Source organism: Coloeus monedula (assembly GCF_965178545.1).
Source record: "Coloeus monedula genome assembly, chromosome: Z".
NCBI classification, from domain to species: domain Eukaryota; kingdom Metazoa; phylum Chordata; class Aves; order Passeriformes; family Corvidae; genus Coloeus; species Coloeus monedula.
In genome coordinates this window covers 42232762-42247109 of record NC_138822.1, presented here as the reverse complement: position 1 = coordinate 42247109, position 14348 = coordinate 42232762, and positions in this window count along the sequence as shown.

Here is a 14348-nt window from a genome sequence, read left to right as displayed (position 1 = left end):
CACAGTTTCAGTTCATATGTTCCCTCTTTTAGTAAGTGTACCATTTTCTAATGCCAAAACCAACATGTAAGTGAATATTCTATGAGGTATACCATGGACGCTCATGTAGTCATGTAGACAGTTTAGATCTCTCATTTTGTCAGAGATTATGACATGAGCTTGTTTTCTGTAATAAAGTCAAGGCACCTTTAGTTGTATCACAAGAAGTTATCGATGAGAGATCATGTTCAGGAACCTTTTTTGATAAGGTTGATCGTTAATTGATTCACAGGCATTTGATAGGCTTTCATGCAAAATAGCCTCTCTCAATGTTCTTTAGAAGAGTTTTATAAATGTAAATGAAGCAGTGAGAAAATCATTCTTGAAATTTAAATGTGCAATTTTTTAACAACAAAAATGCAGCACACATTGATGAGCCTTTATTCTGCAGCTTAGGTTGAAAGGTGTTTTTTGACCAGGTGCATGATTGCTAGCAAGAAAACTCAAGACTTCAGACATGTAATTGGATTGATTATCTATAATGCTGACTAGAGTTGGCACTAGAGTGCACTTAACACAAAAATGGCTGCCACATAGCAGCAGATGGGAGGTGGAAAAAAGAATGGCTTATTAGTTGATTACCAAAGTTAACAATAAATACTAATGAGACGTTTTTCATCCTTAACCCTCCCAAATCCAAAAGAACAATAATAAGAACAGTTGCTATTTTTTGCTCCCTCTTAAAACACCTCGTAATTTAAAACTGGTTGTAGGTATAGTGCAATTATGAATGCTATAATCATTGTCCATACATATATATATATATATGGCAGCATCCATATTGGCTTTGTAATCATTAATTTTTGGCAAATTGAATGTGCTGTATTGATATGTATCTATGTAATTGTATTGTATGTCTTATAGCTAATTCACATTTTAAATAATGTTATTTTATTTACTTTTTTAAGAGAGAAGAATGTAAATTTTGTCAGTTTATTTCTGACTAGGGATTTGTTGTTGTTTTTATTTACAAAACAAAATACTATAGTACAGAGCGGTACTAGCATCGTGCTGTATAAAATCATTTGCACATTCCTGAGTAGAAGTAAATTGGAGATACCAAGACAGAGATGATTTACATTCAAAACAGTGCTCAAATCTTGTCAGGGTTTTATACAGCTGTAGAAAACCATCCTATTAGAAGAACTTAGACCATTTTATCTCATATTGGAACATAAGCTTTAAATATAAATTTAATTTTTGACTGATTTGCATTAGGTTACTTTTACTTTTCTAACAGTCTTTATTGGAAAAGTAAATTCAGAGATATTTCAAACCATTGTACATAAGTGCTAATGTATACATGCTGTTGCCCTAAAAATACCATGGTAAAATGCAAAACATCAGATCAATCAATCAGTCTTTCAGAAACTGCGGAAACCTTAGGTATAAAAACAACAACCAAAAAGTCACTATTGTTAATGATTTTAAAGAGTTAAAGTGTTTTATTTAATGAAGCTAAAGCAGGTAGATTTAGATTATAAAAAGTGACACTGACATTCTGAATAGGGGATCAGAGCAGTGACTCTTTGTTACATACAGCTTAACAAAATTGGTCCTGATCATGCTGTAAATGGAACAGAGCTTCTGTTTTCACAGTTCCGCTGTTGATACTATCTCTTTTTTTAACCTGGGAATACCTTGCCCACACTGGATTCAGTGCTAGAAATGGAACTGTAGCCAAAAAAGGAAGAAAAAAAAAAGAAAAAAAAAAAGAAAAGAGGGAAAAAAAAAAAGAAAAACACAATGAAACAAAAAGCCACACTAGACAGTGGTGTCTAACAAAAGTTTCGGGGTTTTTAATTTGTTTTGGTTTTTTTTCTTACGGGATATTGGGAGGAGGGGGAGAAGGAAATATGGTTCCAAGTTTTGTATAAAAACAAAACAAAAGTTTACTCATGCTTTATAGTTATATTGTGATTGCAAAAGTTTTCAAGAGTGTGTGCCACTGGGCTATTTTCTGGTATTTTTAGGTGAGTTGAACCTGTGGCAATGTTTAGATCATTTGAGCATGTTCTGGAAAAAAAAAAATTTGGCATGCCAAGGCAAGCTTTATATGAATCACCTAACACAGCATTGCAGTATGACAGTTTACAAAACATTTTCTTTTTAAATAACACAGCTGTTCCCACTTGTAGTATATTCCATTGTGGTGGTGATGGTGGTGTTGTTGCTGTTGTTTTAATTGGTGGTTTCTACTATGCCTTATTAGTGCTTAAGTCCAGAAGTTTGTGCCTCTAACATGAAGCTGAAGGCAAAAACACCAAGACAGAAACCCTTTTAACTTTGCCAAAATGATGTGTTTTCTTTGAATGTTATAAATGGGGGAGGAGGGAAGGAAAATGTCTTGGGAACCTGTGTATTCTAAATGTTCACTAGCACAAGAAAGCTGTAATACGTGTTTTACAGAAACCTGGAACTTGCCTTTTTCACAAATTAACTGGCGCTGTCCTTACAGATGTAGGATGATGCAGCTATAAGGGCAGTTTACTTTTTATAATTCAGTCTCTTTTGATTGTCAAGGTGTATGGACTGTACTTTTTAATCATACTGCTACATGATTGTGAATCACTTTTTAAAGTTTGGAAATGGAGAAGAGACTTTTAATGCTGGATAACAGTCAGAATTGACTGCATGATTTGCAAAAACTCTATATGGGGGAAAAGGGCTGCATATAGATACTGCTAGACTCCCAGCCTTGAGTTGTAAGGTGCAGAAGACTTTCAGATTACTCAACTTCATGACCCTTTCCTTGCTAAACATTCTTCACAAAAGAATGAAATATTAGGAGAAAACAAAGACATGTTAACCCACATGAAAGAAATAAAGTATAGACATTTAATTTATTACATGTGCTGCTATTCTTGGAGCTCTGTGCATAGTTATCCTGCAGACTATTACATTAGTGAACTAATGAAGTGTTCACAGCATATTAACAAGGCCTACACATGACCTACCTCTAGTTAAAAGATCAGTAAAGTAGATATGTTTTGGAGAGACTGACATAAGTAAGTTAGAAAATCTAGATGTCCTGGTATTAAATTAACCATGGTATTTTAGAAATAGACACTTTTGCAAATACGGTCCCTCTTTTGACATAAACCATAAATTTAATAGACATTAAACAACTAAAGCCTGTACAGCTTGTTAGTTTAATAGAAATCTTGCAAGAAAAAATCTTTAGTTTGAGAAGTGGAGCTACTGATATTTCCTCTGTTTTGCCTTTGGTTATCTATAGCATTTTGAGTTCTGTCAGTTAAACAAGAAATTTTTCTATCTAGCCAATACATTGGGGCCACAATGTAGATGATTAATGAATTTTACTGTAAGTATGTCTTGAGCTTTTTCACAGTAGTCATGCTGCAGGTAAGAAAGGAATAGAGATTTTGAAAATAGATTCAAAAAATACATCAATTTTAATGTAAATCAGTTGCAGGGTTTTTTTCTCTCAAAATACAGTTTAAGCTGATTCCTCATTTACCTTGCTACAGGAAATCCTTATCTGACCAGTTTTTAAATTTTTTTCTTCTAAGGAAGGTGTGTCAGATTCATTTTTAAACTTAAGAGTATTTAAAAATAGCATTTGCTGTTCTAAAGTGTCACTTGCATGTATTGTGTGTTGCTTGAGGGACAGAAATAATTTTTTAAAAACTAATACTGTACGGTTACTGCCCCTCAGAAATGTTGCTGGTTAAAAATACAGTATTTTTGGCCACATCTTCGTACTATAGCATCTTCATTCCTTGTAATTTAGTTTTTCTGAAATATTTGGGCTTATTGTTCCCCCAAAATGCTGCTTATTATTGTAAATGTTGGATAGATGTATTACTCCAAAATTACTTTCTAATTATACATGCTCCATCATCATTGTCTAAATACTAAAATTTCCAGAATATCTTTATTACAGCCAGATGTTCAAAAAATTTAGGGTTTGTTACAGTGGAGATGGTTGGTAATTTGACAGTATTATAAAAGGTTTGGAGTTTTTGGCTTGTCTGAAGTGGAAACTCATAAGCATGGGAGAAAAGAAGTAAAATGTATGCCTGAGGAAAAGGAAACTCAGACTTTGCAGACAGTGAGGCAAATTTCTTAAGGATTTTGGATGATTGCAGTAGTACTGCAAGGGCAGTGTGTTTCTTAGATATTTTTGTTCACCTGTGTCATGATAGGAGTAACAGCAAGAGGCCTGTGTGCTACTTTGCAGGAGTTTGAGTCATACCTGGTCAACAATCAGTAGATCTCAGATCTTCATTACTGAAGAAAAAGTATTTCAGGCAAGTTGCAAAAATCAGTTTGGTCTCTTTTAAGTAAACAAAACAGTTTAAGTAAGATTCCTGGAGTGCAAACAGTTTGCCTAAGCAAGGACTAGAGTGAATGGTTCCTCATTTTTCTTTCCAGTTGCAGAATGTATGGGAGAAGGATCAGTCAGTGGGGAAGGATTTATTTTATGTCTGTGTCTCTGTGAAGATAATGTCAACAAAATACAGTGTCAGTTGTGGCTTTTAGATACGTGAAATAGATGTAGAAACTGTAACTGTGTGATAAGTTGTGCATACTTGTGTTTAAAACCTTTCCTCAGACACTACAATCATCTCACCCAATTACCAAGCACTTCATAGGATACTGTCCCAACCACGTAGGAATTCCAGAATGTTTACAAACTGCCACAAAATACACAATTGCCTCAGGAGCACACCTGGTATCAGTATCTGAGATGAAGGCACCAGACCCCCTCTCACAGCTCATTACTACCAAAAGGATCTACCCTCCAAGACCATCTCTGATCCTGGTTTTCATCTGCTGGGAGCTTTCCCTCTCTCTTGGGTCAGCCCTGCTGCTTTGCCAATGAACTGGGTGGAAAAAAAAAAAAAAACCCACCTTATTTTTGCTCATCTTGCTTGGCTGCTTTATTAGTCTAATTTTCAGGGATTTCAGCCAATTTGGCTGAACAATGGTTCCAACAAGTGGTAAGCTGACCAAGCGGAAGAGGTAGAATTTTGTTGCCAAGAGGCTTAGAAATGAGGAAAAAAGGGAGTAACACTTTCCTCCCTGTAAAACCTAGTCCTAGTGTCTAGGTAGTGCCTAGTAGTGCCTAGTGCCTAGTAGTATCTAAACCCTTTATGCACTTCGTGGGCTATTAGCTATTCTCACTTGGAAGTGTTGCAGTTTTCACTTTGAAAGGTCTTGATTGCATATTTATTCTGAAAAAAAAAGAAATTACAGAACAAGGAAAACTCTCTCTTGCTCCCCTTTAAGAATCACGAGTTTCTGTGTACATGGACTAAATGCAACTGTAGTCAGACAGCTACCAACAAGTCAAACTTAGTGTTAAGGGTGGAAAAATACAAAAATTGGACTTTTATTCATTTCACCAAAAAAAAAGCCCCAAAACAAAAACCCAAACAAAGCAAAATTAGTTCTTTTCCAGTAAAAGCTAAAAAAAAAAAAAAAAGAAAATATTTTCTATCTTATTTTAAATGCTTTGTTGCTGGGCGTGACATCCAAGGTTCACTGTGTCCTTGTGCAAGGCACTCCTTTCTCCATTCACAGTCATCTATCACACCCATTAATTGCTTCCTGCCATCTGAAGAAAATACAGTATTGCTTTATATATGTGCACTCTGGAATACTTTCTGATCCTTGTGAATTAAATGTAAATTGGTCTGGTAAAATTCAACAACTGATGATGTGTAGTACAGCTGAAGAGGAACGCACTTTCTGCTTAATCTTGTTTCTTGTTCCTCCTGCCATTTTGTTCTGATTATTTTTTGGTATCTTTCCTTTATCCTGTTTGCCACAAAGAGAAAGTTTCTTGGCATACCAGATTCAGTTCTGGTAGTCATTACAGAATTGATCATACTGGCTGCATTAAAGACGAACTGTGAATAAGAACAGCTTCAGAAGGTTTCTGTAATCAGGGGCAGATCCAGTTAGCCTTTTGGACAGGCATTTCAGAAAACAAAACCATAACATTATAGTTGGAATACAGTCGATTGAAGGATGTAGTAGGCAAACATGGGCCAAATTATGCCATTTTAGCATGTTATTTCGCATTGTCAATAGAGAGCTGTTTTCTATGATGTTGCTGAAAATTTGCCTTTTTTCCTGCAGTCCTGTATGAGGTGGTTAATGCAACGATCAGGCTGGCACTCAAGTGAAGGGATGCATTAATGCGACAAAAAGTTCAAATGTATTCTTGCAGAGACTATTGCATAAGATTACTTTATATGATGCTAACAACAACAACAAAAAGATTACTTGCATGCAGTAAATATTTAAGATATTGCACTTTTATACATTTATTATAAAGAGGAATCACTCTCTCCCTAAAAATAAAAATCCATTTATCTCACGATGAAGTATCTGGAGTCTCTTAACAATTGTCAGTTACTTGTGCACACAAGTGTGATTATTGTATACTAGAGGTTAATTAATCTGTTGTCACATGCTGCAGAATACTTGGTTTATTTCAAATGCTGATTTTGGAAAGGCAGAATAATATTTTTATTAGTATCTTGGTGACTACTTTTCTCAGCATGTTGTTAGGAGAACTCTCACAGTTACTGATAAGACCTGATTTATTTTAGCTCAAGAAATCAACTGATTTAGTATTCATTATCAAGGTTTTTCTTCAAGTGCTTTAGAACTTCACTGTTTTATCTCACTTTGCTGAAGTTAAACAACCTGAGTGTAATTGAGAGGCAAAAGGCTAGGTATAAACATAATCAAATTTGATACTTCCCTTGCGTAATGATCTTTTAACATATAAATCAATTACATGACTATAATTTAGCTGTTGGAGCTATTCCTCTTGAATTGCAACAGGCTTTGGTGGTACTAAGAAGAAATCAGTTTTCCTTATATACATAATCATATTATTCAGATTCTTTACAAGATGTCGGAAGTGTTCAAATAATGTTATGACTAATACATGTAAAAACAGTTTAATTGCTTTTTGGTATTTAATATGGTCTAGAAATTGTTTGAATCTCTTGTAAGCAATTATAGAAACGGTGCTACAAGTGGAAGATTTCTGTGGTTATGGATTAAACAATTCTCTTTTGATACATATTCACACTCATACATGCTGATTTTATTTCTGCTAATATGAAACAAAAGCAACTCCACTGTAGATAGCAAAATGTATTCCTCAGTTAAAAACCAGGAGAGCAAAACTTTACATAGCTAGAAGGTAGATACTGGGCTTAACCGAGATGATTCTGTACAATGTAGATGAGCAAAACAAATCTCCTAAGCAGAGAAAAGTTTATGTAAACTGAGAAACCATTTAGATGACCGTTCACTTGTTCAAGGTTAATAGAAAAAAAGCCAAACTGGGCTTGAGATACTTTATTAGCATCTCTCTAAGAGACTGCTTTAAACATTTTGCAGTACAAAGTAGTGCAGGTTAAATTAAGTTCTTTCTCCCTTACTCTCATGGTGAAGACTTGAGTAATACACACTCATACTCACAATACATACATTGCAGCAGAGGGCAACAGTGTAATGCTCCAAGGCATGGAAGGCAAAGCTTACATCCCCAGTCATGCAGATGAAAATGATTTTGCTAGTTTACCTGCAAAATACGCATAATTTAATTCTTTTGTCTTCTCAGTAGAAAATATTATTATGGCCTCAGTATCCTGGCACATAGTCTTTTTAATTCTTTACTCTTCAGTTGTTGAAAATAGGAAAGAGTGGTTGTTTTACCCTAGCCTACAAAAACAGCTTAATTCCTTTCCTGAACTCTGTCATTAAATGTCCTGATGTGCTGTCTTTAAGAGCCATGAGTATGACCTTTGTTTAGCCTTCTGTTGCACAGCAAGCAAAAAGACGGGTCCTAACCATGAGAAATTAATGAAAGGGCAGACAAGTTTAGCTGCTGCAGATTCATTTTCTGTGATCTATTCATATTGGCATAGTCTTTGCTTTCAGTAATTCTGTGAGCAACACAGTTTAGGAGAAGGAAAATAGTTTCCGTTGTCTGCCTGGAGGTCTTTTGAGTAAAAATTAGATTCCCCTAACATCTATGAAAAAGAAATCGGCTTCTTTTAACACTGATTATCTGAAAATTCCAAACATTAACTTGGTAGGCAAAGATCTGTAAGTGACAGAGGTTGAAGCATTAAAAGAAAGTGTGTATTTCCATCACTTAGGCTGACAAGGCATTATTTTAAATTCTTATGGGTATGTGGAAATTGCTATTCAGTGCACAGCAGTCACCTTGGCCTGTTGTATCACCTGCGAACGCAGGGCCCTAAAGAGTGGAAGTTTTATCAGAAAGTCTGGTGTTTCTGCATTCAAAGCAAGGGCAGACCTGCTGCTGCTTTAGTGGAACAAAATTTCTCTGTGACAAAGACAACTGTTTTCTTCCTTCTCCCTATTATTTTTGTTAAAAAAAAAAAACCAAAAACAAAACACAACAACACCACCACAACAAACCACCACAACAAACAAACAAAACCTCCCAAAGGAGCTGGGAAGACTAATGACACACTGGACACACATTCCAGACAACAGCTTTCAGCCATGTTGTTTGAGCCTACAAGTGCCCAGTAGGTTTACAAATATGACCACTGGCTGTTGACGTTGAGTCTGTAATTGCATCAAGCCTGTAATATCAGGGGGATTTGATAAGTAGTATCAAATATGTATGTACTGTTCCTTAAGGAGATGCCTTTCTCAAGTGGCAAGAGAAGAAGTAGGTAATGATAGATGGCCATTAACCATGTACTGAGATCTATGGTGAGAGCAGGCAGGACACTGGATTGTGAAGCATCCAAAGACCAAAGGTAATGGTGCAGAGGGAGGGGAATTTCTTTCTGTGCAAAACTATTTGAGTAACCACTTACACTTAGGCCAAAAGTACACTAGGAAAACAGCAGTGTGGAATACATCATACCACGTAATAAAAATACCTTTGAAAATAAAAATGGTAAAGTCTAAGGCATTTTGCCAAGACTTCAAGGCTGTCATTAAAGAAAACACAAGTTGAGTATGTATCTGTGCATATCTGTGCATCTCCTAATCATAAGTTCAGGAGCTGTGACATTTGGAAAATGGGGTATATAAATCATGACATAAAGAATTCAACACTAAGCCAATGGCAGGCCACACAATTTTACTTCTTTCATTAGACACAGGTACAAATGCTTTTAAGTATATTTTTCTATTTGTACATGCACATTTCTACTGGCATAGCAAGCATATCCAGGCATTTTGTGATGTCTGAGAGTGCCCTAGTCTTACAGATAATGCTTACCTATGAAAAGAATTTTCAGGAAGTTATTGTAAAACCATTGTAATCTCATAGATGTTAATGAAAACTACAAGTTGTATTTTGTTTGGTTGGTGGTTTTTGTTTTGTTTTGGGTTTGGGGTTTTTTGTTGTTTTGTTTTTATTTTTGCGTTAAATTAAACAAGTTTGTTTTAAAGGTGTTTTCTTACAAGAGCCTGACTTCCTTGATATTTTACGTCTAAGGACAGCTATGGTTTTGCTGCTGCCTGAAGGGGATTATGTTTCACAGACTATAATGATAATGAGGAAACCATGAATGCTGTGGTCAAGAGACCAGAAGTACCTTGCGAGAGCCAGGCGCCTCTCCTGACTCTGCCTCCCTGCCCTCTCCACAGAGGAACGGGAGGCCAGAGAAAGTGGGCCGGACGCTTCCTGGCTGGGGCTCGTGGGAGGCTGCGGAGGAAAGCCGGTGCCGCCCGGGGGGAGCGCGGCTGGCCGGACTCGGCGGCGGGCGTGCGGGCGGGGGGCGCTGGGAGCCAGCCTCTTGGCCCCGACCGCCCTCTTAACCCGCTCTGCCCCCCTGCCGCTCGCACGGCAGCCCTCCTGGGCTCCCCGCACACTAGCCTCTCGCCCCTCGCACAGAACCGCGGCCCCACGCCAGCCCCACCATCCCCCTACCTCTAGCTGAGCCATGCGGGACCACCACAGCCCCTCGCTGCCTCCGCGCTTCCCTGGTCGGAGTCGTGCAGCATCACCCAGCTCGTCTCCCCCCGCCCCCGCACATACACACACACCCCGCTGCTCTGCAAAGCGACTCCCGCCTCTCTGGCGCTGTCACCATCCGTCCGCTGCCGTCTTGAGTGAAACATCCACGGCGTCCATCTGGCTGCAGGTACTGCCCTGTCACACAAGGTGACAGCGGGGCTTGGCAGGGCTGTTAGAGGTGCTGGGGTCACCCTCTCGTCCTCGGCATCCTCTCATCAGTCCAGGGATGTTCTTTATTTCTCCAGATGGGAACTTGCAATAAGCTGGGGTCATTTAGTCATGCTTACTTAGCCATGACTGCACAGTAGATGATATTCACTATCTGTTTATGTACCTGTGTACGTATGCATGCATGCATCTGTGTATATGTATGTATGACTTCAGAAAGTTCATGCAATTTAGAATCAGAATCCTTCAGGTTGGAGAAGACCCCTAAGATCAAGTCCAACCAATGAGTCCACCTGGCTCACCACTAACCCATGTCTCTAAGTGCCATGTCTACTCAGCTTTTAAATTTCTCTAGGGATGGTGACTCAGCCACTTCATGGGGCAGTCTGTTCCAGTGCCTGACAACCCTTACAGTGAAGAAATTTTCCAAATATTCAGCCTTAATCTCCCCAGGCACAACTTGAGATCATTTCCTCTAGTCCTGTTTCTTGTTATGTGGGAGAAGAGACTGACCCCCACCTCACAGCCTTCTGTCAGTTGCAGAGAGCAGTAAGGTCTCCCCTGAGCCTCCTCTTCTTCAGACTGAACAATCCCCATACCTGGTATTTATTACTGGCAAGAGAGGAGAGTTCCTGGAAATAATTTATGTACCTGGTACTTCAAAAATGCCGGTTTGCAATAGCTTGGGAAAATTTTAAGTGAGGTATGGAATAAAAAGAAGCACAGCGTTCTGCAAAGAAAGACCACAACTTTTAAGACATTTATCAGATTAATAATGAAGATTCAGTAACAAGACAGATATTGCTGTACATTCATTTTTACTCAATAGCAAAGGGGTGAAAGGAAATACAACACACAGGAAAAAAAATCTAGTCATAAATCATCAGAATTCAAGGGTAGAGAGTACAAAAATTGTTAAAGGGAAGTTTAAATACCAAAGGATGAGGTAGCAAACAGATACTTTTGAGTACATTAGAACAATATTAGCAATGTTATTGATCCTACTTGGTTTTACCCAAACGGTAAAACATAAGTATGAAGAAATTAAGAAGCAAGCATACCAGATGCCTATGTCTGGTATATGTCTGAGGGGAGCATAGCAAGGTGCTGTCAAGTGGGTATGATTAAATACTTTCTAATCCATAAGGATAATTGTAAAAAATACTGATTAGAAATTAAAACAGGCCCAGATAACTTGCAGCCAAAAATTCCAAAAATGTCTTGTTTCATTTAATGTAAAATTTTAATAAATCAGGAACTCCAAGAGAATCACCAGAAGAGTGGAACAATGCTGGTGTTGTGCTACTATCAGCTGTAGTTTAGCTAATTAAACACTGCCAACAGTGAGCACAAGTAAACACCCTGATAAATTTTCAAAAATATTTGCTTAATGTTACTGAGTGCTTTATCATAAACTGAACAACAGTGATTATACTCAGTCTTCCTGTTCCAGCTCTGCCATATTTATGTTGTGATCCAGTGGAATTGCTCTCCTGCTTTCCATGTACAGTCAGTGGAGCACAGGGAGTAAAACCAGTCCATCCAAACAGACTTTCATGGGAGGTAATGCATTTATTTTTAGTGAAGTTTAGACAACTAAAAGATAATGTAAAAGTGCAAAACTTCATTGTATTTTCCAGCTGTAGAAACATGTATTAAACAGCATTTAGTCTAAAATGTTTCTGTCACTCTGAAGCTGCCCTTACTTAATTTATTTTTACCAGCATTATAAAATACATAAACCTCAGAGGAGACTGCTGCTGGGGCATCGCTCTAACAGGAGATGGTGAGTTTAAGCTCTCTGCAGATGCAGAATCATTTATGTAACATTAATCTTAATTAGTGGTTTTAATAATAAAAAGATGGGAATTCTTTCCTCATACCTCAGGATTGCAGACTTATAATTGATGTGCAATAAGCTCCTTTATTCTACCACACCATAAATCTTTACAAAACAAAACATTAGTAAATCTTAACATCAGCATAAACATGTGGATTTACTTGGGAAAATTTTCCTATGTGATCAAACCTTTAGAATTTACAAGAGGTTCTGGACTTGTCCTCTCACTTATGAGAATGATAATATGAAAAGTGCTTCCTCATTTGATCATCCATAATGACTTTTTTACTTCTCTCAGGAGATAAGGTACACCAGGAGTTTTATTTTGCTCTCATAATTTCTTGTTTGTTTGCAGTGTTAGGATAGTGGATAGCTCCACATTGCCAGATGAGATTAGCCTACCATACAATTAAATTAGCAAAATCTGGCTATGGTAAGTCTTAGACACCTGGTAGAAAGAAACCTGGGCTGCTGCTGGTTGTTCTAAAAGTATTCCTATTGCAAGGACAAGTTTTCCCTTTTGAGAATTAGACTGGTTTGTGATTTTTATGTAATTAATTATTCACATTCTGAGTTCTACTCTAATTCATATCCTTTAGCCCAGGCATTTCTTTTGAAGGGTATGTTAAGCAGTGTGCACTTGGAAGGTGGTTGGATCTGGGATATTTTTCACTGCACCAGTATTTGGGGTCATTGAACCTGTCAAACTAGTTTGGGCCAGTAAGAAAGTTTCTCTGAGTCTATTCCTTTTAAGGAGTGCAGCTACTGTGAGTTACTGAGCAATGACATGCACAAAGTACACAAAGTGCGAAACAAAATTAAAAAGTCAGCTGAAGTAAAACTTTATTGAAGTGTAAAATAGCAAAACAATAGAATAGCAAAATAAATACAAACTAAAGCCACCACCTTAAAGAGAAAGCCACACATTATGTTAGAGCAAAATTAAGTTTATTTTAATCTCCCAATTTTGGAATATGCATAACATTTGGGGTCTGTTTCTGTTTGAGCGTCTGTGTCCTACATAGCTGTCTGCTCCTAAGAAAAGTGGATATAAGCCACTGCCAAATAAAAATCTGTATCCATTTTTTACAGGTTAAAATGATCATGCTCTATGAAGGCTCAGAAAAAATAAGAGATTTCTCATTTTTCAGTACTTCTTGAATGAATGACTGCAGGATTTCTCATGGTGTTCCACCACTACTCTCGCTCATAGTAGGTATGAACATACACATAGCTAGAAATAGTTAGGAAAGTGTATATGTTAAGTTAGGAGTAAAACTAAAATATTATTGGTATCAAGTATTCTGCCTTGAAATTCCCTCTCCGTATCAACAATACCCAAAAAGCTGCTGTGAGCCATAAAAAAAACCAAAAAAAACCAAAAAAACCAGTAAACATTTAAAAATAGAAAAACTGGCTACTTCCCCACTGAACCTACATTAATACATTTTTGCTTATGTTTTTTCCAAAACATCATCTGCTCCACTCCTGTACTCAATTAACTTTTTTATTCAACCAAGTACTTCCATGTAAAGCACATCATAAACTACAAGCCTATGAAACATGTAAACATTTCCTTCTACTTCCTACCTCTACTCAAAATATCACTTCTCTTCCTGGTTATTACAGAGCACTATTTCTTGGCCTTTTTGATTGGTACCCTCCTGGTTTAAAGATTATGTTCATCTTCAAGGAACCATAACAATGGTTCCATAGCAATGGAAATCTGATCAGCAGAAGAGAGCAGTAAATGATTGATTGTGCCTCTTCTCTTGAATAACAATGTACAACAGAAGAAGAAGGGAACTACCTGTAGCTCTTTTATGATTTTTTTTACAAGATATTCGCTGAAAATTACTTCTGACTATCCTCCATGAGGTCAAAAGTAACAACCACCCAGCTTAACAAAAAGGGGTGATTTACTTTTCCTAACTGTGTGTGAGCTAGTTTTCAGTAACATGGGCATGTCAGACAAAAAGATGTTTGAGTTATAAGGTTTTGTACATCACCCCAGATTTTTTAAAATTTCAAACCTACCCCTAGCAAAACACACATTTTTTCTTTTTAGCTGAGGGCAGAATTTTCACTCCTGATGGTACAATACAATTTATATTGTAATCAGCTCTCAAGAAAAACAGTACTGACACCAACCATTTACATACTCCTTTGTTTTTGGCAGCCTTATCAATATTGTTGTGAGTTCATATGCCTGAATCTCTGAGAGTGGATGTGACTCATTAATGGTGGATCAGCCAGAGGAGTTAAAAGGAAATGGGTTTGATGCTTATATCTGGTCTA